The 25,646-nt window shown below is 34.8% G+C and overlaps 1 protein-coding gene across 14 annotated transcripts in view; it reads right to left on the minus strand.

Annotated features, from left to right (window-relative positions):
- Positions 1-25,646, minus strand: part of LOC115219128 (protein PFC0760c) — a 328,821-nt gene that overhangs the window by 261,368 nt on the left and 41,807 nt on the right. The gene's annotated exons all lie outside the window — the stretch shown is intronic.

Below are 25,646 nucleotides of genomic sequence, written 5' to 3' on the forward strand. Positions count from 1 at the left end.
ATCTGTGACGTCTAAGGTATCATGTGACTGAAATCATTAACTTAAGTTCTTAATCTGAAATCTCCCAAATAGTTCACATATACCTCTACTGCAACAGTAGAGATGAAGAATATGACATACATATGGAAGAGCATTGTAAAAAATGAAGGAGAGTATATTTTAGATTAAAAAAGAACTTTGTTCATCTTAATTTTGAAAATTAAAAGTAGCATAAAAAAACTGCATTACTTATGAGCTGACCCAATACTTACACCAAGTGTAAAAACATCTCCTGGTCAGTTCAGTCCAACAAAAACCTAGGCTATTACATAACACGTACACCATACATCTCAGAACTAGTCTCTATTCTTGTCAGACTCTTTGATATATTTCTCTCTCTACAGAGATCTATTCCATTAATAAATGAGAAGCTTCAAAACTGTTTCATCAAACTTCACTTGCCAACTATTAACCCATTTTGGACACAACATGTATATTATTTGTAACAGATACACACATCTTATACAACTCATGGTTCAATAAGCCACTGTAAACAGAAATAACACTATGTCATTCCAGCCATGCCATCTAAAAGTGATGGAAATTATTGTTATGAGACATCTTTTTATTCTTCCCTCAAAGGCTACTAATATGGCACTCATTTCCCTATTCCTCCTCAATGACCATTAATATGGTTTCTGTAAAGCCAAATCTACTGAGACTTGTGCTTTTATGTTACTCACCAGTCATCCCTTCTTTGGAAAAAATTGCTGAGAAGAATATTATCAAGTATGATAATATTCTCCTCAGCAAAGAAGAATATTATCAAGAAAGCATTTGGCTGTTTTTGGCATGAGTATCTCTGGCTAAGTTACCTCATCTTTTATGCCAGAAGCTTCTTGTCAAATTAAGTTATCACATCATGTTCTAGTGGGATTCTCTATGATTCCCATCTTATCATCTTGAGTGTTTCAAAGGTTTGGCTACATCTTGCACTCTTTTCTTTCTCTAAAACAATAAAATACTTTCTATCACCTTGAACAACAGCCAATTCTAGGCAAATGACACCACTCTTTCTTATCCCAGACCTTCTGCTCCTAGGTATCATCTACAAACAACCTAAACACCTCATATTAAATCTGCCCTGTCTTATGGATACAGATTATGGGAACCTTCTGCAAATGGCAATGCATCAATCTTCTTGCCTTCAATCACTGATGATCTTATTGGCAATCTCTCATTTATAGTAGAGCAAAAACTGCATCCTAAAGATTAGCTTTTCTCTTCAAAGCCAGGAACATTTGCTGACTATCTTTAATGCTCAATATGCAGCTATTACACATACAAATCTCTGAGATCACAGCTAAAAGGAAGCCAACAAACTAGTAAGGAGTCACTTGTCAAGACACTTCCTGCCTTTTCTATCACTACTACAACAGCTTCTGCTCCTTAGAGACAGCTACTTTCAAACAAGCTCATCCAATACACTCATCTCTCATACTATCCACTCCTCAACCCACCAATATTCTCTATTTCTTCCCTAAAACATCAACCCACTGAAATTCCCTTCCATACACCTTTTTCTGCAGTTGTTAACTTACAGTTGTTCAGACTGAACATCTCATGTTCAAAATCCACTAGTTTCAGAGAGTCTTAGGTTAGACTAAATTATAAAAACTATAAAAATGTCTGTCACCCAAGGCCATCTCCTCCATACTAATGGAAGGAGACACTTTGTGTCCCTTTACAAGAGTAGGTATTGCTACTTATACAGCATTAGAGCATTATGAGAGAACTCATGAAAAGGAATCATAGATTGCCAAGCTAAATGATTTACTTTACACATCCATCACAGTGATTGCATCAACTAATGTTGATACCACATCATCTCAAAATACTAAAACAACAAAACAAAATGTCATAACAAAAATAGAAAATGTAATATCCATGCTCAAAGACAACTTCTACTCAACCTGACCACCCCAACTGAAAACAAAATACAGTAGTATATTGTTGAAGAGCTAGTACTTAATTTCAGTTTCTATACATGAAATAGGTGAAAAATCTACCCTTATGTTACCTGAGATGACTGATATCAGTCATCTTAGGTAACCCTACAGATAATCTTCATCACCACCCCTCATCAGTTTCCTGTAGTTAGCAAACTCAAGAGTATAGAATTATGTGAACTGTTCAAATATGCAGTGAAATAGCTGTGACTGGTAGACCAAAACCATATACACTAGATTGTCTCACTTCTATTTTGGTTGATAGATCAGCTCCTAATCTACTTGACCAGATACAACAACCATTTTCATCCATCTGGTAAATATTTTGCTACTTCATACATAGAATATTGAGACAGTCTAGAAAAACATAGAAACAAAACTAAGACAAAGGGCAGAATGCCAATTAACAGATTTCATTTCAGTTTACTTTCGTGATTCCAGTAAAAATAGCAATCTCAGTAAAATTAAACCCAATGAGCTGATTGGAAGTCTAGCAAGAGTGGAAAAATTGGTTTCACAGATAGTTTAGCATCATTAGAATGGTATATATGCTGTTAAGTTGTACCTATTCAGTGCAGAGAAATCAAAACTTCAACACAAGAGCTGGGCCAAGGTTCCAAGAAAAGAAATGGCAAAATGCCAAAAACTAGCAGCAACAACTGGTAAGAACTTATAAACTAGCTAAAACATAGAGCTTTTATCTTCATGTTTATGCAATTTAGCTACGCACAAACAGCAGATATACACAAATCATCATTATCATCATCAACCAGATAATATCTGGTTTAATTTTCATCATCTTGTGAGTTGTCTAGGCCATACATACACAAACACATACTAACATCTGCATGACATTCAAAAGAACAGTTATACTATGGACCATTATGTTTTATAATATTAATTGCTAGTAGGGACACAATATATCGTTTAGGAAATATAATATACTACCAAGTATATTAAAGTTTTATAAGTTAATATTGTGTCCTACTTTTTTTAAGTGTATCTCTATGGATTTTCTACGGAATTTAGACTCAGCATTGAAAGTTATAAAATTTTGTATACAAATATATCTATGTAAACAATGCAATCATCATCATTTAACATCTTCCTTCTATGATGGCATAGGTCGGACAGTTTGACAGGAGCTGTACCATGCTTCTGTGTCTGTTTTGGTATGGTCTTTATGGCTGGATGCCTTTTCTAACACCAACCATTCCGCAGAGAGTGCAAGGTCAGTTTTGGCATGATTTTTACAGGTAGATGTCTTTCCAAATACCAACCCCTTTACAGTGTACACTGGGTACTTTTTAAGTAGCACCTGCACTGACAAGGTCACCAAGTAACTTTGTGAGACGATGAATCTTTGAGAGGGGAGGGGGCATTGGAGGAGGTGATCTTGTGTCAGATGATGAAAGGTTAGAGTGTGACAGAGTGAGAGAAACAGATTTCTTGCTGTAGAGGAGGTACATGGTTACCCAGTCAAAGAGAAGGAAAGAGAGAGGAAGAAAGGAGAGAAAGAGAGGAGAGTTAACAAGAATGAGGAGGGCAGAAACAGGTGTGCTGCTGAAGAGGAGGGACATGGTTACCTAGAGAGAGAAGATGAGTTAACAAGAAAGAGCTGTGCTGCAGTAAAGGAGATATATGGTTACCCAGTCAGAGATAAGAGCAAGAGGAGGAGAGAGGGAGATTGATCAGGTTTGTTGCTGTAGAGGAGATATATGATTCCTCAGCCAGAAGGAAGAGCAAGAGAAAGAGAGACAAGAGCAGGAGAGGAATGGCAGCAAGTGCCAGGGTATGCTCACAAGGCGGGCAAAAATGGGATGGTAGAGTAAGGAAGTGAGAGCTGATGGTGGCAGGTGCTGGCAGGGTATTGCCAAGAAGTTGCAAGTACGGAGTGGGGGTGGGGAATGCTGTAACTAGTGAGAATCTGGGTATATAGAGGGGGAGGGAATAGGGGGAAGCAACAATACAATGATCAGGGTAGTGAGGACTGGATTAGGGAGTGGGAGATTAATTATAGTGTATGAAGAGGAAATGTGAGGAAGGGAAGAGAAACAGTTTGGGAAAGGGAGATGTAGTTTGGTTTGTTGGGGTAAGGTGTGTGAAAATGTTATTGTTATGTGTGGGTGGAACACAACACTTCTAGAACTCAGGTGCACTGATGTGGAGGGGTCTTGTACATATATGAGTGTGTCTGTGTTTGTCATCCCACCACCACTTGACAACCACTGTTAGTTTGTTTACATCCCTGTAACTTAACAGTTTAGCAAAAGAGACCCATAGAACAAGTAGCAGACTTTAAAAAAAAAAATGTCCTGGCATCAGTTTGCTTGACTAAACTCTTCAGGCCACTACTCCAGCATGGCTGTAGTCCAATGACTAAAACAAGCAGAAGATAAAAGATTCTTTTCTCTAAATAACATAGAAGCCAATCCTAGTTTAACAGATACTGCCTTGTCGTGCTTATCATCATAAATACAATATACCAGTAATTACCTCACTGATTACCTCATCGTAGTCATGGCTGATGTCAGTGTCATGTAAAAAGCACCAATTACACTCTTCGAGTGGTTAGCATTAGGAAGGGCATCCAGCAGTAGAAACCATGCCAAATCAGATTGGAACCTGGTATAGCCCTATAGCTTACCAGTTTCAGTCAAATCATCTAACCCATGCATGGGCAACCTGTGGTCTGCATGCGGCCTCTGAACAAGTTTCTAGGTTACTAATTTCATACTAAGGCAAATAAAATTAAGAAAAATTACAAAAAATTCAGTGTAAAGTGGGCAAGTAATATTTCATGCATATGTGTCTTATCATACAGCCCTCTTCCACTTAGAAATGGTACGATGCGACCCCTAGTTGACGAAAAGTTGCCCATCCCTGATCTAACCCATGCTAGCATGGAAAGCAGATGCTAAATGATGATGATGATGATGAACACACAGAGCTGCTCACCATACAAGACAAACACCAACAAAATGCCTACATAGCGTGTGAGAATAATACATGTTCCCATAGGTTGTCAACTGATAAATATCATATTTATTAACAAAGTGTAACAATTTGAGTCATAAGTTCATACTTACACTGAAATTTGTATATTATTGTATATTATATTTGTTCTGTGGTTTGCAGAGATAAGTTAATGTTAACATATTTAATACATGGAGCATTCTAAACCTAACAGATGAAATAAATATTAGTCAATGACTAAAACTTATATTTTCTAGTAAGTACATGAGACAATTCCAGACATGTTTCAGTCTTATTTTGAACTCTTCAGTGAAGCATAGCTTACACCATACTTAGTGAAATAGTAATGGAAGAATCCATAACTAAAAACCTGCAATGAAAAGCTCAAGTTTTTCAGGAGCAGATTTTGTGATATCACACAGCAATATATTAATAAATTAAAAGAGAAATTTAATATATTTTTACATGCATGCACACATACACATGCACACAGAGACACGCAGATACACACACACACATAGAGAGGTAGGTTTGAATGAATGACGAAGTAGATGAATGATTTCACAAGTGTTAACTTCACTTTTAAACCTGAGTTCAAATTAGTTGGAATTTGAACTCAAAATGAAACAAACTGCTGCAGATAATTTAATCTGCCATTGTACTACAACTCAATGTTATCTTTTGAGAGCAGGATATCATAGTGTTTAAAATTTAAAGATGCTTGTTTTTAGACTTTTAGTTAGCCCTTGTTTCATACATTCTGAGTAATACAAAGCTTTCTTTTTGTACATCCAAAGCTATTCTGGTGGTTGAAAAAATTGGGAATATGATACATGGATGTCAAGGAAATATTTCTTGTTTATCACATGTGATACACAGGACAAGCAAGGGTTAGAAAAAAATCACAATCTACAGTTTATAGGAATGAAAGTAAATATTTATTTTCAATGTAATTTCAAAATGTTCCTTCCTTAATAAACTAATTCAGGGAGTCATTTAATCTTGGAATTAATAGTTGTATTTTAAATGAAAAAAGAAAAAAAGAGAAATCATTCAGAATTAATTTTTAATTCAATAATTATCAGTGAAAATTGCCTTACACCAACCACACATTCTCTTATAATCCTGCACATTCCAATTTGGTATTGTTGTCATTTTCTTGGTAATTGAAGTGTATGAGAAGATTAGTAAACAATATTGAAACAAACAACATATTATAATGTCTTTGATAGTCTGATATTTAAAAGAGGAAAGACATATTTCTAAAATTGCTTCGTTTTTTTTTAAGAGCAGGAATGCAAAGAATTTAGCCTAGTTCCATGAGTTGCTTTGTTTATATAAATATCTTTACCTTTTAATAATAGAGTTGAAATGCATCTTCTCACAGTTTTCTGTTGTCTTTATAAACATATTCCTTTGTCATATGACAATGAATTAATGCATGTCCAGAAAACTGTTGTTGCTACTGCTGTTGTCTATTGAATACATCAAAATGGGTAGACTGCAAAACTGCTGCTTGCTACCCCTTATCAAATACCAATTTCTTAGAACAATATTTTTGCTGCTAATATATTTTCTTGGCAAGCTAAATCAACAAAGTGGTCTCAGTTTTCAACCACTTACATCACTAATACTTTGGAGAAAGGTAAAATTTAACAACTTTCTATTTCTTTAAAAACTTAGGATTTCCTAACAATTGAACTTTATTTCTCACTGATTTTAAAAATCAATACATCTACTAATTCAAGCCACTTTAACTATAATAAACCCCTTTGGTATCAGCTTGCCTGAGCCCACCCTTAGTTCTGTGATACAAACTTCCTTTTTTTTAAATGATCTAAGTTAAAATCTTCCATCAAGATTTCATGTTAATCTATGTTTCCAACACCAGCTTGATTATGACAAACCTATGTAACTGAAATCTTCATTATTTTCAAAATTAATTGAAACAAAAGCAGTGTATTTCAGCAGAAAGGTTAACCTAACGACATCTCAATTAATGGGAAAACTAAAAGACAAAAGCCTGATTTCTTCAGATTTCTAGTCACCAGGTTTTCAAGGAATGTCTGCAGGTTTGTGGCATTTATTCTCACAAATCAAATATATTAGTTTTGACAGCACAACTAGATAAAATGATCAAGAGTTGAAGACATCTGAAAATGAACCATATCTGTATCCACTTTCAGACTTTTTTCTTTGCTTTAACCCTTTTGTTACTAACCTGGCTGAAACCGACCCTAGCTCTGTAGTACAAATGTCTTGTTTTCATAAGTTTTGAATTAAAATCTTTCACCAAACCTTAGTCACAATTAATGTTCCTAACACTAACTTAATGATAACTAAGTTATTTTACTAAATTCTCTGTTATATTTAAAATAATTGAGAGAAAAACAGAGGATCTCAAAATAAATACAGTAATGAAAGGGTTAAGACAGAAAAAGTCACTTATGAGGAAGTCACTGGGATACAAGTAAAATTGAATAGTCGACTTGAAGAATTATAAAAATTGCATTCTAAAATTTCAAAATTTGCTAAACGAATAAATAAAATAAATCAAAATTTTCAAATTAAATAGCTAATATCCTTCCATTTAAACAGAACAATTGTATCTGTTTTCTGTTCTCAATACTTATAAGTTTTGGCAAACTGTGACAAATTCCATTTTGCAGCATGAATGGTAACAGTCAATGGCTGTCCATACAAGCTTTGAAGCACAAACAGATAAGCCCACATGTATGCAAATAGACTGACTCACAAATAAACACACTTCAAAAATCATTCAAGTTGAAAGTATCAATACATACAAATTATTAATGTTTGGACAATTTCAACATACATTGGTATTCATGAATCACCTCTATACTCATCACTGTGTGCAGTAGGGATAGTGTCTGTTAGTGATTGCATGTGAATCAGTGTGTGTATGCATGCTTGTATGCATGCATGCGTACATACATACATACATGTTATATATATAATATGCGATAGCATAACTGTTAACTAATGCTTAGAAATCCATGTAAATCCAGTATATCCAAATTTCACATATTAAGCATAATTTGTCCAAGTTTTTCTTATAGTATAATAACATTTGAATAATTTACAGAGTGTATATTTGAGAGTAGAATAAAACTGGATATTTAGTTAAACTCTTTATTATAGCATCATAAATTATATTACCATGATTATGTAATTTATGATGTTATAATAAAAAGTTTAACTAAATCTCCTATTTTATTCTCCTCTAGAGATATGTCTTTGATATTATTTACAAAGATACATGTTTATTATGGACTTCCAGTAACATATGCACAATGATATACAATAACTTCTTTTATACTGTCCCAAGCCAGATTGAAGTGTTCATGACTGGACTACAATTTATGTGCATGTGCAAACACAAGTAACATCGCATTTGAATTTCTACTTTGCAAACGCTGCATGTTTCAATATTTATGCACTTTTGTTTGCTATATTTGTGTTCTATAAGCCATTCAAAAATTTGTATTGCCTTTTTTTTTTTTTTTTTTACATATTTATTATCTTTTAATAGTAAGTGCTTTCTTCCTGCTTCCTTACTACTACTAATATTTTGTTTTAAGCCTGTTTCAGTTGCTGACAACAAGTTGTGTTGAAACTTTTTGGGTAGTAGGATTCACTCTTATTATTATAGTTTATGTTTCATTGTCTTTTTTTCAGTTGATACTCTTAATTTATCCATCATTGCTTTTTAATATTAATTGCATGTTCTATTAACAACTACATCAACATTTCATCTGCTTTAAATTTTACATTTTCAACTGTTGTATGCTTTGCTGTGTTTTACTAAAAATTAATATTTCATTGCTTTAACAACAGGAAATGTACTTTTAGTATTTTTCTTTTCAAAGTAAGTAATACTAAGATTACATTGCTAATAAATACCTACATATTGGCATGCTTTGCTTCACTTTCATTTTATATGTAACAATATTTGATTATATAATTGCATGTTATATATGAACAAACAATACACTGCTTTCATTCAGTTTGTATCAAAAGGATAACAATAATGTGAATGGGATGAGCTTAATTTTTCACTACACATAAATGTAGATAGGATAATGGTATATGAATTGTTACACTTTAAATGCTCAAAACCTAAGCAAATATTCTATTCTAATTTTAGAATGTATTAACAAGATCCTTACGTTAATACCAAGAACTTTTCAAATAATGTATGATTTCATCTTATTTATCTTAGTAGTAATCTAGAGAGAAATGTGAATATTGATGTTAGAGTATACAGCCAGATAGCCAAAAGGTAGACTTCTCAGGCTGCATTAAAAAATCTGAGACCACCGGCAAGTCAAGTTTATTACTAAACTGAACATGTGTCATTCAGCTGTTCTCATCTCATTTCTGCATTGAAGAAGCATCTACGTGGTTGCTAGACCAACCAGACTAGTTAGCAAGAGAGCTGCTATGTGATAGCTCAACCTGCTACATATAGCAACCAAACCTCCTGCACATCACACTCTACTAACTTTTAAAAAACCTTAAAAAAAAAAGGACAAATCTGAATGATAAAAAAAAAAAGATAATCATAATTGGAATGTCTATGATCATAGGTCTACTGGATTAGAGCTGATCTAGGACTGATTAGGACACATGCTAAACTGTATAAACACTCTCCAACAGCTTGTCTCCACACAATATATAATCTTCATCAGAATTAATATACAGAGAAGCATCACCTTGCATCACTATTTTTAATTAGATGAGTAAGACAAATTGTTTGTAGGCCTCATAGACATCTACCAATATAATGATTGTAAGGAAAATATATACTTAGAAAAGTAGAAAACTTAGGAAGAGCACTTGCTGAGGAGAATTTTTCATAGCAACCTTAACTTAGAGCTGCTGATGAACAAAAGTGCATGAAAGCACAATAGAAGTGAGCTGCCTGCAGGGAAGGGGCCCAACAGAAGCTTAACTTTTATCAATATGAGAATATATTACAGGAAGAAAGTTTCTTACATAGATTGGTAATAGTTATCATCATTGGTTATTCTCTTTAATACAACTGCATCACTCCCTCAGTTAACCCTTTCATTACTATATTTCTGCTCAAATTTACTCCCTCTGCGTCAATTAATTTTAAAATTAAGAATTTAGTAAAATAATTTTATCATTATTAAGATGGTGCTTAGAACTTAAATTAGCATGAAATTTTCATGGAAGATTTTAATTCAGATCACTTTATAACAAGGTATCTGTGTCCTAGAACCTGGGGTAGTCTTAGGCAGGTTAATAACAAAAGGGTTAAGTAGGGAAGTGAGCTTGCCCTCCACTTACATTCAGGCATGAAATAATGCATATTATAAGTAATAGAGGGAAGGTAGTCAGAACCATTAGGGTATCAAATAAAATGTCAAGTGGCATTTCTTTGGTTCTTTATGGTCTGAATTTTTATCCCACCAAGGTTAACTTTGCCTGTTATCCTTCCAGAGTTGATAAAATAAAGTACCAGTCAAGTACTGGGTTGATGTAATCAACTTGCTCCCTCTCTTCAAAACTACTGGCTGCTTTGTATCAAAGTTAAAAAGAATTATAGGTAGCAAAGATGATGATGATGATGATGATGATAATTATGAAAAATAATAAATTTTATGTGAGTGCAAGTGTGCATATATATATATATATATATATATATATCATCAACTGGTAAGGCTACAGGCTGCACCTAGCTCTATTGTCAGTTCTGGCATGGTTTCTATGGCTGGATGCCCTTCCTAACACCAACCACTCCACAGAGTGTACTGGGTACTTTTTATGTCGGACTAGCATTGATATCAATTCTGCTGTAACAGACAGGTCTTTTTGAGTACAGCATGGCAATAGATTATATATATATATACATATATAATTAGAATTCTAGGCAATTTTAAATGAAACAAAACTATATGGTTATAAGTTGTTGTTAACTCCAAATCCACCCTTATCAGGTAAACTCAAGACATTCATTCATGACAATAGAGTATGACCTGAAAAAGATTTGGTGTTTGTGTAGACTCCTTCATTGGTCTAATTACACAGTAAGTTGTGGATATTGTTTAGGCCCTAGTCAGTCCCATTTAAGCAGAATTATATTCAGAGACATTCCATCTTTTGGGTATATATCAGACTACATAGATCAATGTACCTGTATTTTCTGAGATAGCAGGGTGTGATTTAAGGGAATAAGGTTTCTACCAGGTAAAACCACCAAACCATCCTGGGCCTCCCTGGCTGGCTCATGCAATTACAGGATCAGTTAGTGTGTAGATAAATATTTAACTGATGCACAATTTATAAATGATATTAAAACTTATCAATAAAACAAGTTTCTAAGGATACTTTCAATGTCTTGTTATGTGGATAAAATATGTATCTCAATGAAATGAAAGACCCAGAAAAAATATAAAGAAAAGAAATTCCTGTCTTATAGCAGTAAATATATTATAATTAAACAGTTACTTAGACAACAAAGAAAGTGATGTTCATAACAACTCCATTTTCTTGTTTAGGTTTGGTGTGGTGCCAGATAATACAAGGTTGCTTTGTAATCAAAGGTCACAGTATTTTTGTTTCATTCCTAAATGCTGGATATTTTTCCAGCATTGCTCATTTATTATTTTATTATTCCTCCACCTTTTCATCTCCAAATGTATTTGGATAGTGTTGTGGTGTTTTCTAAGTGATGGTGACAGAATGAATTGTTGTATTGGTGTAGATGACAAAAGAATGTGTGATATCTCAGTCCTATGTAGCTAGTCAAGATGTTTCAGGACACTTTTGCACAATACACAAACCGCTTTGTTCCCAGTGGGCAGAATTCTGCATTTATGCACTTATCTATAACATGAGCATCTAAACTGGAGTGGCAAGACATTCTTTCTCTCACATTTATTAACAAAATGACTGTTATGGGCACAATTTCCCCCAAATGTTCAATAAACCAATAGAGGAATTACTTCGTAACAATCTAAAACCTGCAAATAGTAGTCAAATCTCTCACAACCATCTAAAAACAAACAGTACAATTTACAAAGAACCCAGTATAGAGTGCCTTTAATCACATAATTACTTGATCAGGTCTCACATAAAGCTGAAGAATTACATGACATCTGTTCAATAACAACAACGTTAACAATAACAATGTTAGTGTGAGAATGAAATGTTGACAATATGAAAGTATAGATTAATTATCAGACAGTTTGCAACTAATATACACTGAATCACATTGGCATACATTCATGGAGAGAAGCTTATGAACAAACTTTGTTTAAAATGCCAGGCTTAATCTGACAAAGTATTTTGAAATTTTCACATTTTGTACAAATCTGATTAAGGCCTTTCCCACCTAACTCATATCAGTTTCCATGGAAATTGATATCCTATCCAAAATTTAAACCTAAACCAATTTCTCTTGGTTGAGTCACAAACATTACTTTACACATGACTCACTTAGTTTTCTTTATACCAACTAAAACAGATGGATTGACAGAGAAGGTAAAAGATTAGCATCCATTATAATAATAATTGTAAAATATGTAGCGTAGGAATCTAGCCATATATATTTCTTCTCTCCTCTAACTTATTCTGTTTTTAACCAGGCTAGAATTTAATCTTAATTAATAAGCTATTTAATGCCCGTTACCTCACCTACTGAACTGTATACCCTCCTGAGAACTTACCTAGTACCTGAGAACTTAGGTCCAGACACTAATTAGCCTATCATGACAAGTGCCCTTGGAAGGTGAGCATCTTTCTCTAGATACCTCATACACACTATCACATTTCCAGCTACCTCAAACTGTCACTATAAAGTTCTTCCCTCTACCGTTTATAATGGGGACAATTTCTTATACTCAGCAGGTTTAGACTGATAGCTCACATGGTAGTTAAAGCCATTTTGGACATCATAGATATGTGTTTTTACAGAGGTGGTATAAGAGACCAAATAAACCCAAGAGTATATAGAACAGATTCGGCTTTAATTGTGTGGAGGGTACAGGGACTATACAAACTGAAGTGAAGTCAATCTGTTTGAAAAGCAGGAATTCTGGATAAAAACTGATACTGAGTAGAGAGGACACTGATCAAAATGTGCCAATGTAAGATTTTATATTAGCTATAACTAAACCTCTCCTCTACTACATCATGGAGGCAGGCATTTTTCACAATGGCATTAGCCAATGTGAAGGTGATCCATTTCTAGAGTTGAAGATGAGCACAACAAACAAACTTAGTATAGAAATAGGCCTCTAATCATGTGAAGTAAATGTAAACTCCATGAGTCACAATAAAAACAACCTATCAAGGAGAGCAATAACTGAATAAAAAATAAATAAAGAGTAGAGGGAACTCTTTAGTCACATCATAGACTATTTCTTTAGTGCTAGGGAACAAGAAAGTTTACCCAGTCTATGTTGTAAAGTAATCGACAATAAGATTATTCAGGTGTAAAATTCATGTAAAAAAACAGACAACAAAGATTGACACTTTTCTGTTTTGCTGCATATGTCTGATGACAAAGGACAGTGACAAATTGTAGCATGCTGTGAAATCTGTCTAATTCATGCTAGCGTGGAAAGCAAATATAGAATTAAACAAATCTACTTGGGTTGATTTGTTTGAAGAATGTATATTCAAATAGTACAACTATTATATAGAATTCTTCAGAATTTATATTTCAAATTCTCTGTTCTGTTTATATGAAAAGAAATGAGAGTGAGGAAGAAACAAAACTCTCCCAAAATATGAAAATAGGTCTATAAAGAAGCAAGAAGAAAAAGTGGTGGGGGTAGATGAAAAGGATGGTAACAGATAGAACAGAATGAAATAAAAAGAAGTATTAGAAGAGAGATCCAGAAACATAAACAGACAGTGAAAAGAAATCCAGATGTAGAAACCGAGACATGATGAGAAGAGAGATACAGAATGAAAATTATTGAGAGAACAGCCGGATACACAGATGGAAAGATAGTTGGCTATATTCTCCTAGCATTGCAGTCAAAAGCTACTTGATAGTACTTTTTAGTAAGAGCATTTACTAATGAGGTGTGTAAAACTTCAGAGAGGAATTTTGGATTATCCAAAATATCCTTGGTCATTTCAAAACATTAGAACCCTAATTATAAAACTAAGAAAATAAAAGGCAAGAGCTTAATAATATATCAGTTAACTATAAAATTGAATAAAACTTAGTGAGACTTGTGATTTTAGTCAGGGAACAATAGCATGGAGCTGATGGGATTAACACTTTAAGCATTTAAATCAGCCATATCTGGCCCAAATATTCTACTTGTTCAAACTGACCAAATCTGGCCTCTCACAGACCAACAATGTCATTCTCAAAATAAACAATCACATTGAAATTTCAGAACTATGATATAATGCATGATTAATTCAAAACAATGTGAATAAATAAGCATTACATTTGACAAAGTAATCTGAATGCTAATGGGATTAAACAACTGAGTCAGCTAATTTTTTTAAAGAAAATCATTTAAAACAACATTGCAGGCCGTGACTCTAACAAAAGTGGACAGTCTTGTTTTTCTTTCATTTTTTCTATGTTTTGTTTAGCTACCTATAATAATGGTTGAAGAGACATTGGGTTTGCGTTAGCCTGTCTCTGTCCAGAGAAAATATATAAAATATGATGTATTTATTAAGTGCCACATAGAATATATACACTGAAGAGAAAAAATATGCAACTAAAAAGATTCACAGTAATTTCACAGATAATATGCTACCCCCTAATTTCCTGTGACATATTGAGGCACTAAAGTAAACTTACCTATAGTAAGAGCTAGATATAAAATGAAGTGGGGAAGTTCCTAGTGACCTGAACCAGTTTTGAAAAGATATAAACATGATTCATATTTCCTCTCTCCTATAATTTTTTGATTTCATGTCTATCCAAAGAAAGTAATATGAAACAACTCAGACAGTTTGCATTCCGTTGTAAACTACCTGAGATAGTATGATAGAACAATAATAAAGAACATGTACACTCAAGAAAGAAGAAAAGTACAACTAAGAAGAAACACTATAGTTTCAAGGTTAATAATGTTATCCTCTCATTTTACAGATTAAGGTACTGAAGTTAATTCTCTGGAACTTCAATACTAACCAATTATAGAAGTTGAAGCTAAACATCAGCTGCATTGAAGTCTAGAAGGAACCTGCAAAGGCTTTGTGTACTGTCCCAGTACTCCATTTGAGCCCCATGCAGCAATATACCAATCCAGTACAGGGTTCAATTCTTCTCTCTTTCTTTTGAGAAGAAATTGGCTATGATCAGACCTGGAAAGGGATGGGCTCCACTGAGTTTAAATGCCAAAGACATGTCATGATAGTGCCCCTACAACTCCATAAGGAGACAAGGGCCCAAAGTAAGGCAAGGCACTGTGATGTAGAAGAAAGCTGCAATTGATGAGAATGTTATAACTTTCACAGTTACACTGAAATTTGCTCTGGAGTTTAAGTATTCTGTATTCGTTAATCCTTTTGTTAGCATATTTCTACTGAAAGACCCTGCTTTTGTTGTACTTACTTTTAGAAATAATGAAAAATGTAGTAATATGGTGTTTGGGACATAAATTAATGTGAAAATTTGATGAAAGGTTTCAATTCAGATCAGTTTAAATAGGGAGTCTGTATCATAGAACCAGGGGTGGCCTTAGGCAGTTCGGTATCAAAAGGGTTAATTTTTGAAAACTGGAAGAGACTCTAATATACTACAATGTCAGTAAATAACACAGACAGAAACACAAACTAATGAGGGAGCCTCTATATAGTTGCTCAACCAGCTCCTTCAAATAAAACCTTACCACATTAAAAAAAAAAGAAAAAGCAGGCACATTGAACAATGTAGCCCAAGATAGTCATAGCTGGAATGCTTTGATCATAGATCTGCTCAATCAGGACTGACCTGATGTTAAACAATGACATTAAATTTTAAAATAAAACCAGTAAAATACAGGAGAATAACAGATAGATTATACTACAACATTAAATAAACTATAGAATATTAAACGTCAATTAGATTATACAATATTAACCAATTAAACTCTACATACCAATCAATTGCTTTTATCTTCTAACTTTTAATACAAAGAACTGAATATCACTAAGTAAAACATTATATTCCAGTGGCAAAGTCTCATTACTATATTTCTTTAGTACTCATCTATGATAGGTTAAGAACCCAAAACAGCACCAACTTTCATTCAGTGGCTGGAAACTCAGAATCAGGTGAAGCAGCAGTAGCAGCATCCCAACATCTTGGGAGCAATTTACTTGTATTTTCTTGTATAAACATAGGCGCAGGAGTGGCTGTGTGGTAAGTAGCTTATTTACCAACCACATGGTTCCGGGTTCAGTCCCACTGCGTGGCGCCTTGGGCAAGTGTCTTCTACTATAGCCTCGGGCCGACCAAAGCCTTGTGAGTGGATTTGATAGACGGAAACTGAAAGAAGCCCGTCGTATATATGTATATATATATGTGTGCGTGTATGTTTGTGTTTGTCCCCCTAGCATTGCTTGACAACCGATGCTGGTGTGTTTATGTTCCCATCACTTAGCGGTTCGGCAAAAGAGGCTGATAGAATAAGTACTGGGCTTACAAAGAATAAGTCCCGGGGTCGAGTTGCTCAATTAAAGGCGGTGCTCCAGCATGGCCGCAGTCAAATGACTGAAACAAGTAAAAGAGAGTAAAAGAGAGATATATACATACATATACTTATAGATACACATGCAAACACTCATATACACACTCATACGTATGCATTCAAATGTGTATTTGTGTTTCTTACAATGTGATGTAATGCATTCAGTGCATAGTTAATGGGGTAGTTGTATTGTTACTTTTCACCAGCTTGTAACCTCTTGCTTACAGATCACTGTTGTTAGTTAACTGTTGTGAGATGAACTGAGAATTGGCCAAATGTGCAAGTCTCTGCAGGCCAAGAAATTCAGATGTCTGCAGAGAAGCATGACATGCACAATTTCTATGATGTAATAAATGTTTCTCTAAGGGCCCAGGAATAGTTCCACTGTATGAGTCAAGTCATCAAATAACACTTCCCCACTGAAGTATCAATCAGCAAATAGGTCAGAGCAAAGAACATTTCAATCAACTCCTAAAACAGTAAATCCATTTTTCATGGAAAAATTTTGTAAAATGTGCACAATCCATTCCCATGACAAGCAAACAATCTTTATTAAAATTTGTGCTGCAATCAAAATAGTGATAAATCTCCTGGACTTGAGAATATTCCAGTAGAGATTTTGAAGGAAGTTGATTTCTTCAACATTAAACTGTTTTGTTATTCATCTCTGAAACATGTAGCCAGGAAAATATATGTCAAAACTGGAAAGATGCCAATATCATCACCATCTAAAAGCAGCAAGCTGGTAAAATCATTAGCATAGAGGGCAAAATGCTTAGCAGCATTTCATTCTACTTTATGTTCTTAGTTCAAATTCTGCCAAGGCTGATTTTTGCTTTTCATCCTCTTGGGGTTGATAAAATAAGTACCAGTTGAGTACTGGGGTTGCTGTCATCAACTTATCCCACACCCAAAATTGCTGGGCTTCTGCCAAAATTTGAAGCCAATATTATCACCATTTATAAAATTAAAGGAAATGTATGTTGTGTCTCATCGACACTGTTGTCCTTCTTTGAACTCACTGTATATGCCATTTTATAACAGGGACTTATAACAAGGTTATAACAATACAAGTCAGAAACAACATGTAACAAACGATATCTCTACTCAATGACTTCTATAACTGTCTTCACAAAGCACCTGCACACACCACACTGTCTTTCACTGACAGTGCGCATGTTGCTTTATATGGTTTAGGACAGTTGACTTGCTATCCCACAGGGGTGTCAGGATTTCATCACAACAATATATTTGTTTTCACCAACAACAGCAGTACAGTACTCATATTCACATACTCACTGTTCAGAAAGTCCTGGTTATGGTCAAGCTCAATTGACTAATCTAATCAATTTCAGATAACACCAAAGTCACAATGTGACTTCTGCATCATCTTCATTAGAAGGTGACTTCAAGAGAAATTAATGGGAAATAATTGCATTCATGCACATGACAGTTTTTAACACTGTAAGTAATGGCAACTATGACAGTTTCACTTGTTTCAATACATTTCTTCCATCACATGATATTCACTGGAAATGAAGTCTGCTGTCTCCCTCAGTGACATCATGAAGGACTTGAGTTAAGAAGGTAGCCTCTATATAGTTACTCAATCTGCTAGAAATTGTAGCCAAATCTGCATCTGATCATACCATACCATCTTTACAAAAAGAAAGACACAGAGTGTCTTGAAACTGAGAGCGTGATCATAGTTAGAAGGTCTTTTATCATAAGTCTGCTGTATCAGGAGCTAAACAATTGGTGGCACTCCATTGGTTGTGATGGTGAGGGTTCCAGTTGATCTGATCAATGGAACAGCCTGCTCATGATATTAATGTGCAAGTGGCCGAGCACTCCACAGATATGTGTACCCTTAATGTAGTTTTTAGGGAGATTCAGCATGACACAGAGTGTGACAAGGCTGGACCTTTAAAATACAGGTACAACAAAAACAGGAAGAAAAGTACAGCAGGGTTTTCCACCACCCCCTGCCAGAGCCTCGTGGAACTTCAGGTGTTTTCACTCAATGAACACTCACAATGACCGGTCTGGGAATTGAAACCGCGATCCTATGCTCATGAGTTTGCTACCCTAATCACTGGGCCATTGCACCTCCACACTAAACAATAATAAGATCCAAAATGAGCCTTCGATTAATTTTGAGAAGTTACATTACAAATAAAGTAAATCTGCAGCTTTGTTATTGTTAGTTAAAAACTATCAGTAACAATATTGTAAACGTATTTCTCAAGTTACAGAGATGGGCCCAGAGGTTACCATAATGAGGATGATTATGATATATAGTTGGGTTTATGAGGAGATGTATATATTCATAAGTCATTCTTAATAAATATATAATTTGAAAACCGGTGTGTCATAAAGGTAGTTCTGCTTTTAAAACAATAGTTATTATTTATCTTATAGAGTATCCATTGCAATACTGATGAAAGAACTTACAGATATATATTGCAGAAATGACTCTGGTCTCAATTACCAAAAGATAAAAATAAACAAATGCAATCACTAAGAAAGCTGTGATACCAATTAGCTTTGGTGTGTTGGGAAGATAAAGTAACCTACAATATGGATAATGGAGAAATAGGAAACACATCAACTGAATTTTCTTCTAAATGATAGCTGTTTCACACTGAAATCATTAGAGTATCCATTATGAGACACATGTACAGTACAGCATTTTCTCTTAGTTACAATTGAGTTAGTGGAGATATATTTTAACACCACAGAGGAGACTGAAACCATTAAAGACACAACCTTTTGCTACTGAGTAGGATAAGGCTAGTATCATGTAATATATTTTGCAACAAATGATTATGAGGTCAATAAAGACTTTTTACTCCTGAAATGGCAGAGTCTCACACAAAATGAAATACTGCACATTCCATTTTTCAGATCAAAAATTTACAGCCAAAAAAGATTGGTCAAATTACACACCAAGACAACTTTAGAAGACCGAAAATTCCAAGTGAAATGCAGTAGAATTTGGAAAGATAGAGACAATGTTTGAATCTTTTATCTTTTATTTGTTTCAGTTATTAGACTGCAGCCATGCAGGGACACCACCTTGAAGAAATTGAATGAATCAACCCCAGTACTTAATTTTTTTTAAGCCTGGTACTTATTCTATCAGCCTCTTTTGCCAAACTGCTAAGTTACAGGTATGTAAGTACACCAGCACCAGTTGTCAAGCAGTGATGGGGTACAAACACTTACACAAAGATACACACATATAGATATATACATACACAATGGGCTTCTTTCAGTTTCTGTCAACCAAATCTACTCGCAAAGCTTTGGTTGGTCCTAGGCTATAGTAGAGTCAGTGTAATCAACTTACCCCATCCCCCTAAAATTGCTGGCTTTAAACCAAAATTTGAATCCATCATCATTATCATTATAAAGGCAGTGGTTTGGAAACATCATTTAAGAGGCAGACAAGATGTTATACAATATTTCTTCCGGCTCTTTACATTCTTGGTTCAAATCCCACAGAGGTCAACTGTGCCTTTCATCCTTCCAGAGTCAATAAAATAAAATATTAGTCAAGTAATGGGGTCAGTGTAATCCACTAACTCCTCTTCTCAAAATTATTGATTTCAAATTTCAGTACAAGACCAGCAATTTTGCAGGAAGGTTAAGTTGATTTCATTGACCTCACCCGATGTTCAGCTAGTACTTAATTTATTAAATCCGAAAGAATGAAAGGCAAAGCTGGCTTTGGTGGAATTTGAACTTAGAATGTAAAGACGGATGAAATGCTGCTAAGCATTTTGCCCAGCATGCTAATGATTCTGCCAGCTCACTGCTTTCTCTTTTCAAAAATTATTATTGTTTTTCTTCCTTTCATTTCTTTCAACATAGATTTCTTATCCCCAGCTCAGCTTATAAACACTCCCTCTCCTCCACTTCACATCTCTCTCAGAAAAACAAAATAGACCCTCTCAAGCAATATTCTTTTATTCTTTTATCCTTTTACCAGTTTCAGCTTCTGAGCTATGGTCAAGCTGGAGCATTGCCATTTTTTTAAATAGTTGGTATTTTTGGAATCAGGAAGTTGGATACAACTGTTCTTATATAAGTATTTCTTGTGACATAGGCCCAGATGGGATCTTAAAAAGTAGAATCCATGTGTTGTTTGAATGTGTTGACATCTACTCTCCCTATATATATCTTATGTTTTTCAGTGAGATATTAAAAAGCTGTGGTCATTTGAACTACCTCAAGCTATTTCATTATTTGGTCCTGACCAGACAGAGTCAATGGAACCTTTAGCACTATGAAATGGTACTCGGTTCAAGTATTTGAATAGGTATCAATGCCAAAATTTGATACCTGTCCTTCCAAGGTTTTTCATACATATCACTGCATATTTTCCTTATTTGCTCCCAAAGAGTAGAACTTTGATATTTTCAAGCACTCCCAGTACACCTATTCTGCAAAGATCTTCTTGGTGAAGTAGCTTAGAACTGCTTTGAGTTCCACTGTCAGTTTGACACTAGTGAACTTCTCAACAACACAGCCATACCTACACCTATTGTGTGTGTGTGAAGGAGCATGACCAAGTGGTTAGAGTGTTGGGCTCATGATTGTGAGATCATGGGTTCAATTGCTTGATTGGGTAGCACATAGTGTCACTGTGTCCTCGAGTAAGGAACTTCGTTTCATTTGACTCCAGTGTACTCAGTTGAAAATGAGTACTAGCTGCCTTCTTGAGGAACTCACTCTTGCTCCAGCTGCCATATCCTTGAAATTCCACAGGGTCAAAGGTAGGCAGGTTAAAAGGTTGTATGTCTGCTTGTGACTACATAGGCACTTAAAAACATAACCAATAAATGCATTGTATTAGCTACCAAGTTATACTCACTCAACCATGTGTGTGTGTGTGTGTGTACATATATATATATATGAGAGGTAATGGTGTCAAGAAGATCCAAAGGTGTCACGTAATGCTGAGTAAGTGCTATGGACAGACTATAGTTAAGCTCCAGGTTCGGTGATTATGCGAATGAGCAGTTCAACATAGGTCATATATCAGCTTGTATATATATAAAAATATTAACAGAATGAGATAAAAATCCAAGGCTGTGAAAGATTTCAGAACATTTATAAATAGAAGGCCTTACAGCTGTTTCTGGGATATTTTATATATCCCTTCATCGGAGACGGTGTGAGAAAATGGGGTGATGAAGGGATATATAAACTATCCCGGAAACAGCTGTAAGACCTTAAATGCTTTGTAATCTTTCACAGCCTTGGATTTTTATCTCATTCTGTTAATTTATATATATATATATATATACTTACAACATTTAATAAAATGATGTAGTACGAAACGATCATACCAAATTACCGGAGTCATTCTTGTTGCTTATTTTGATTATAATCACCCCACGGATTTTTATGGATAACACCATACAAAATTCTGGTGCATCTAAATTAAGTACCATATTCATTTGAATCTATCTATCTATCTATCTATCTATATATATATATGTGTGTGTGTGTGTGTGTGTGTGTGTGTGTGTGTGTGTGTGTGTGTGTAAGTATGTCTGTATGTGTGTGTGTGTCAATACACACACACACACACTGATGCTAAAATTTGTTCAATATTATGGGTTAATAAAACATCAATGATAGAGGGCACCTGTTACTTACAATGTATCCTCTAATTATTGTTAGATTGACTATGCAATTAAGAATAAAACCTTTTTCAAAGACCCTGTACTATGCAAGTTGCTTGATGTGAACTACTGACCCTTTGGTTAGCCGGCTAGCATTCTCTCACCAAGGACTGCTGTGACAATTATATTTATTCTCCTGAATTCTATATACAGTTTTATGGAAGTAGGACAGAACAAGAACAGGTGAAGGCAATATCCTCTGTCTGACTATAAACATAAAAGCAATAATCCATATCTATTTGTTGTTTGATGACATATCTAACATAAAATTTATACACAATGTATGCTAGAGTAATAATACAAACTAAAAAACAAGACAAAAAAATCAAAATAGAAATAAAACCAGCTCAGAATATTTCAAAAGTCAACAATTATAACTTGATAAAATTTAAGAGTCAAGGAGATCTTCCAAAGTTTTCTCTGATAACAATTTTACTTGGTTGCAAACAGAAGGAATCTCTATGTGATGACTCAACCTAAGAGAAATAGCAGCCAGTATTCTCTCAGGTCAAATCCTACCATCTTAAAAAAAAAGAAGACACTGGATAATGTATCATCATCAATTTTTGGCTATTACTGACTCAAGTCCTAAGATTCATAGGGATGAGTACCCGGATTCCAAGGTGGCATATAAGTGATCAAGATCACAACCTTCCCTAAAACAATGAAAAGGTTTTGGCTGAAATGTCTCTGATCATAGGACTATTCAATCAAGATTGTCCTGGGGAGGGAGCTAAACATCATAGAAAACAGCTTTGCTTATTCTTAATATCTATACATCTAGTTTTAAGCATCTCTCTTTCTCTCTCTTCACGCACACACACATACATCTTTTATCTTTTACTTTATTATATCAATCGCTTTTGCTGAACCACTAAGTTATAGGTACACAAGCACACCAAAACTAGTTGTCAAGCAGTGGTGGAGGACAAATAAACACACATCTCACCATCATCCTCATTTAGTGTTTGTTTTTCATGCTGGCATGTGTTTGGCAGTTTACCAGAACTGGTAAGCTAGAGAGCTGTATCTGGCTCCAGTTTGATTTAACTTGGTTTCTACAGCTGGATGCCCTTCCTGACACCAACCACTCCAAGAGTGTAGAGGGTACCTTTTATGTGTCACCAACATGGGTGCCTTTTATAAATCACCAGCATTGTCCATATATGATGGGCTTTTTTCAGTTTCTATCTACCAAATCCACTCACAAGGGTTTGGTCAGCCTGAAGCTATAGTAGCAGATGCCAAAAGTACCACACAGCAGAACTGAACTCAGAACCAAGTGGCTGGGAAGCAATCTTCTTACCACACAGCCACACCTGTACCTAAGTATGTTAGAAGTAGTTTCCCTGACTACAACAAATGGACAGTGTAATTTTTAATGATTGATGGCAGTGGGACTTTTACTTCAGTGAGACTGTGCTGATCACTGAAATTGCATAGCTAATGGTGGCATGAGAATAGTGGAAGGAAATACACATATGTGAGTGTGTTGTCTGGCTGAACATCACAGGGACTTGTGTGTGTATGTGTGTGTGAGAGAGAGAGACAGAGGAATGATTGCACAATATAAATACTGAAAATGTATGTCTGAAATATATATAAGCAAGTATTTAAACATGCATATATTTTGTGTGTGATATGTGTGTGTGTGTTAAAATACTATTGAAAAGCTGGTTGAACAAGTGTGTCACCTTGTTTTCTTACTAAAGTTGTTTTTCTCTTTCTGAGTTGATTAACAGGTAGCTAGGGTAGGTTGACAAGGTAAGTCTTGAGTATTTCAGTTACATTCAGACACAAGTTGTGCTTTTGACAAAACATTAATATCTATGCCTATATGTGCACTAACTCATGTACAGATTATCATATATTTATTGATGTGTCTACATGTGCACCTTTGTATGTATGTATGGTGTCGTTTGCAGCATGATAAATTGTTTATCTCTTTTTGATAGGGCTAGCAGATATTACCACACATGGGTTCCTCATAGGAAAGAGTACGTGATTTGTCTGAATGGATATCATTAACTGGATGTCATAAGAAAGCTTCTATGTAGATGCTTACAATATTGTAGTTTCTTAAGCATTCCCTCATTAACTATTGTATGCATATCTATATGCATGATAAATGCTTTTAAACAGAATATGACTCTAATTGAGGAATCTTGGCCTGCTTGCCTAGCCAGTGGGGTGGTGTCATTAGAAGGCTAAGATGATGCAAAGTGCATTGTGACCCCGTGATGTGTAACAATGTCTGATAGTCTGGTTGGTCACATGATCACATGATAATTGTAAGCTGGGAGGTAAAAGTTTGTAAGATATTTAACATGTTGACCCTTAATTCAATTTTTAGTGGCATTCTAGTCACAGCCATACTGTCTCTAATTTGGGTATGCTTCCTCAAGGATTATGAACTTAAAACATACAGACTCATCACTTTTAAAGACAATGCAGTTTTACATGGGATATTTGGCTGCTAGTAATAAAGAAACTAGCTAAGATATAACATCCTGTTCATTTCCTGCCTCTAGAAATTATATAATTGCAATTTTTGATATACATATACTTCTAAGAGATTTGTACAGGTTGAACACAAAAACCTATCAGTTTTTTTTAATTGCCAACAGGAGTCTACAACAACAGTCATTTTATTCAGAATATCTGTTCAGTTGCAGATTGAAGGCACAAGGTAAGATATGCCATTCCATTAATGTCAGCATATGCTGCCAGCTGGAATATCTTCCAAACCAATCCCAAGCTTTATCTCAACAATACAAACACAGCTGCCATTTGTCTATTAGCCCAACTTAGATCCAGTTACCATCATATGGCCCTATTGATAGTCAAGCATACTACGCCATAATGATAACCTGTGTCGATCAATGTAAGGCTTCCCATAGCTAATAAAGGACACAATTCTATGCCCACATGTCTCTGAAACAAATCACTGATACAAATTTAGTTTAGTTCTAAAAAATGTTTGTCTTAAAAGTTACTACTTTCTTTCTAAGTCTTGAAACTTAATACATATATATCACTCTAAATAAGGTAAGTGATATATGGTAGGCATCCATCAGGGCCCAGTTCTCAGTCTCCTCCTATACATCATGGTTCTCCAGGCTGTGACATAAAAGTTCAAAACTTGCTAGCCATGAGAACTCCTGTATGCCAATGAATAATTCTTGTAGTTCAATTAATAACAGTGGAAGCAGAGTGTACAATCAAATGTCTGAAGGTAAATCTAGCAAAGATAACAGCTAAAAAGTTGTATTTAGGAATTTCAT

The sequence above is a fragment of the Octopus sinensis genome, linkage group LG14, assembly GCF_006345805.1.
Source record: "Octopus sinensis linkage group LG14, ASM634580v1, whole genome shotgun sequence".
Taxonomy (NCBI): Eukaryota; Metazoa; Mollusca; class Cephalopoda; order Octopoda; family Octopodidae; genus Octopus; species Octopus sinensis.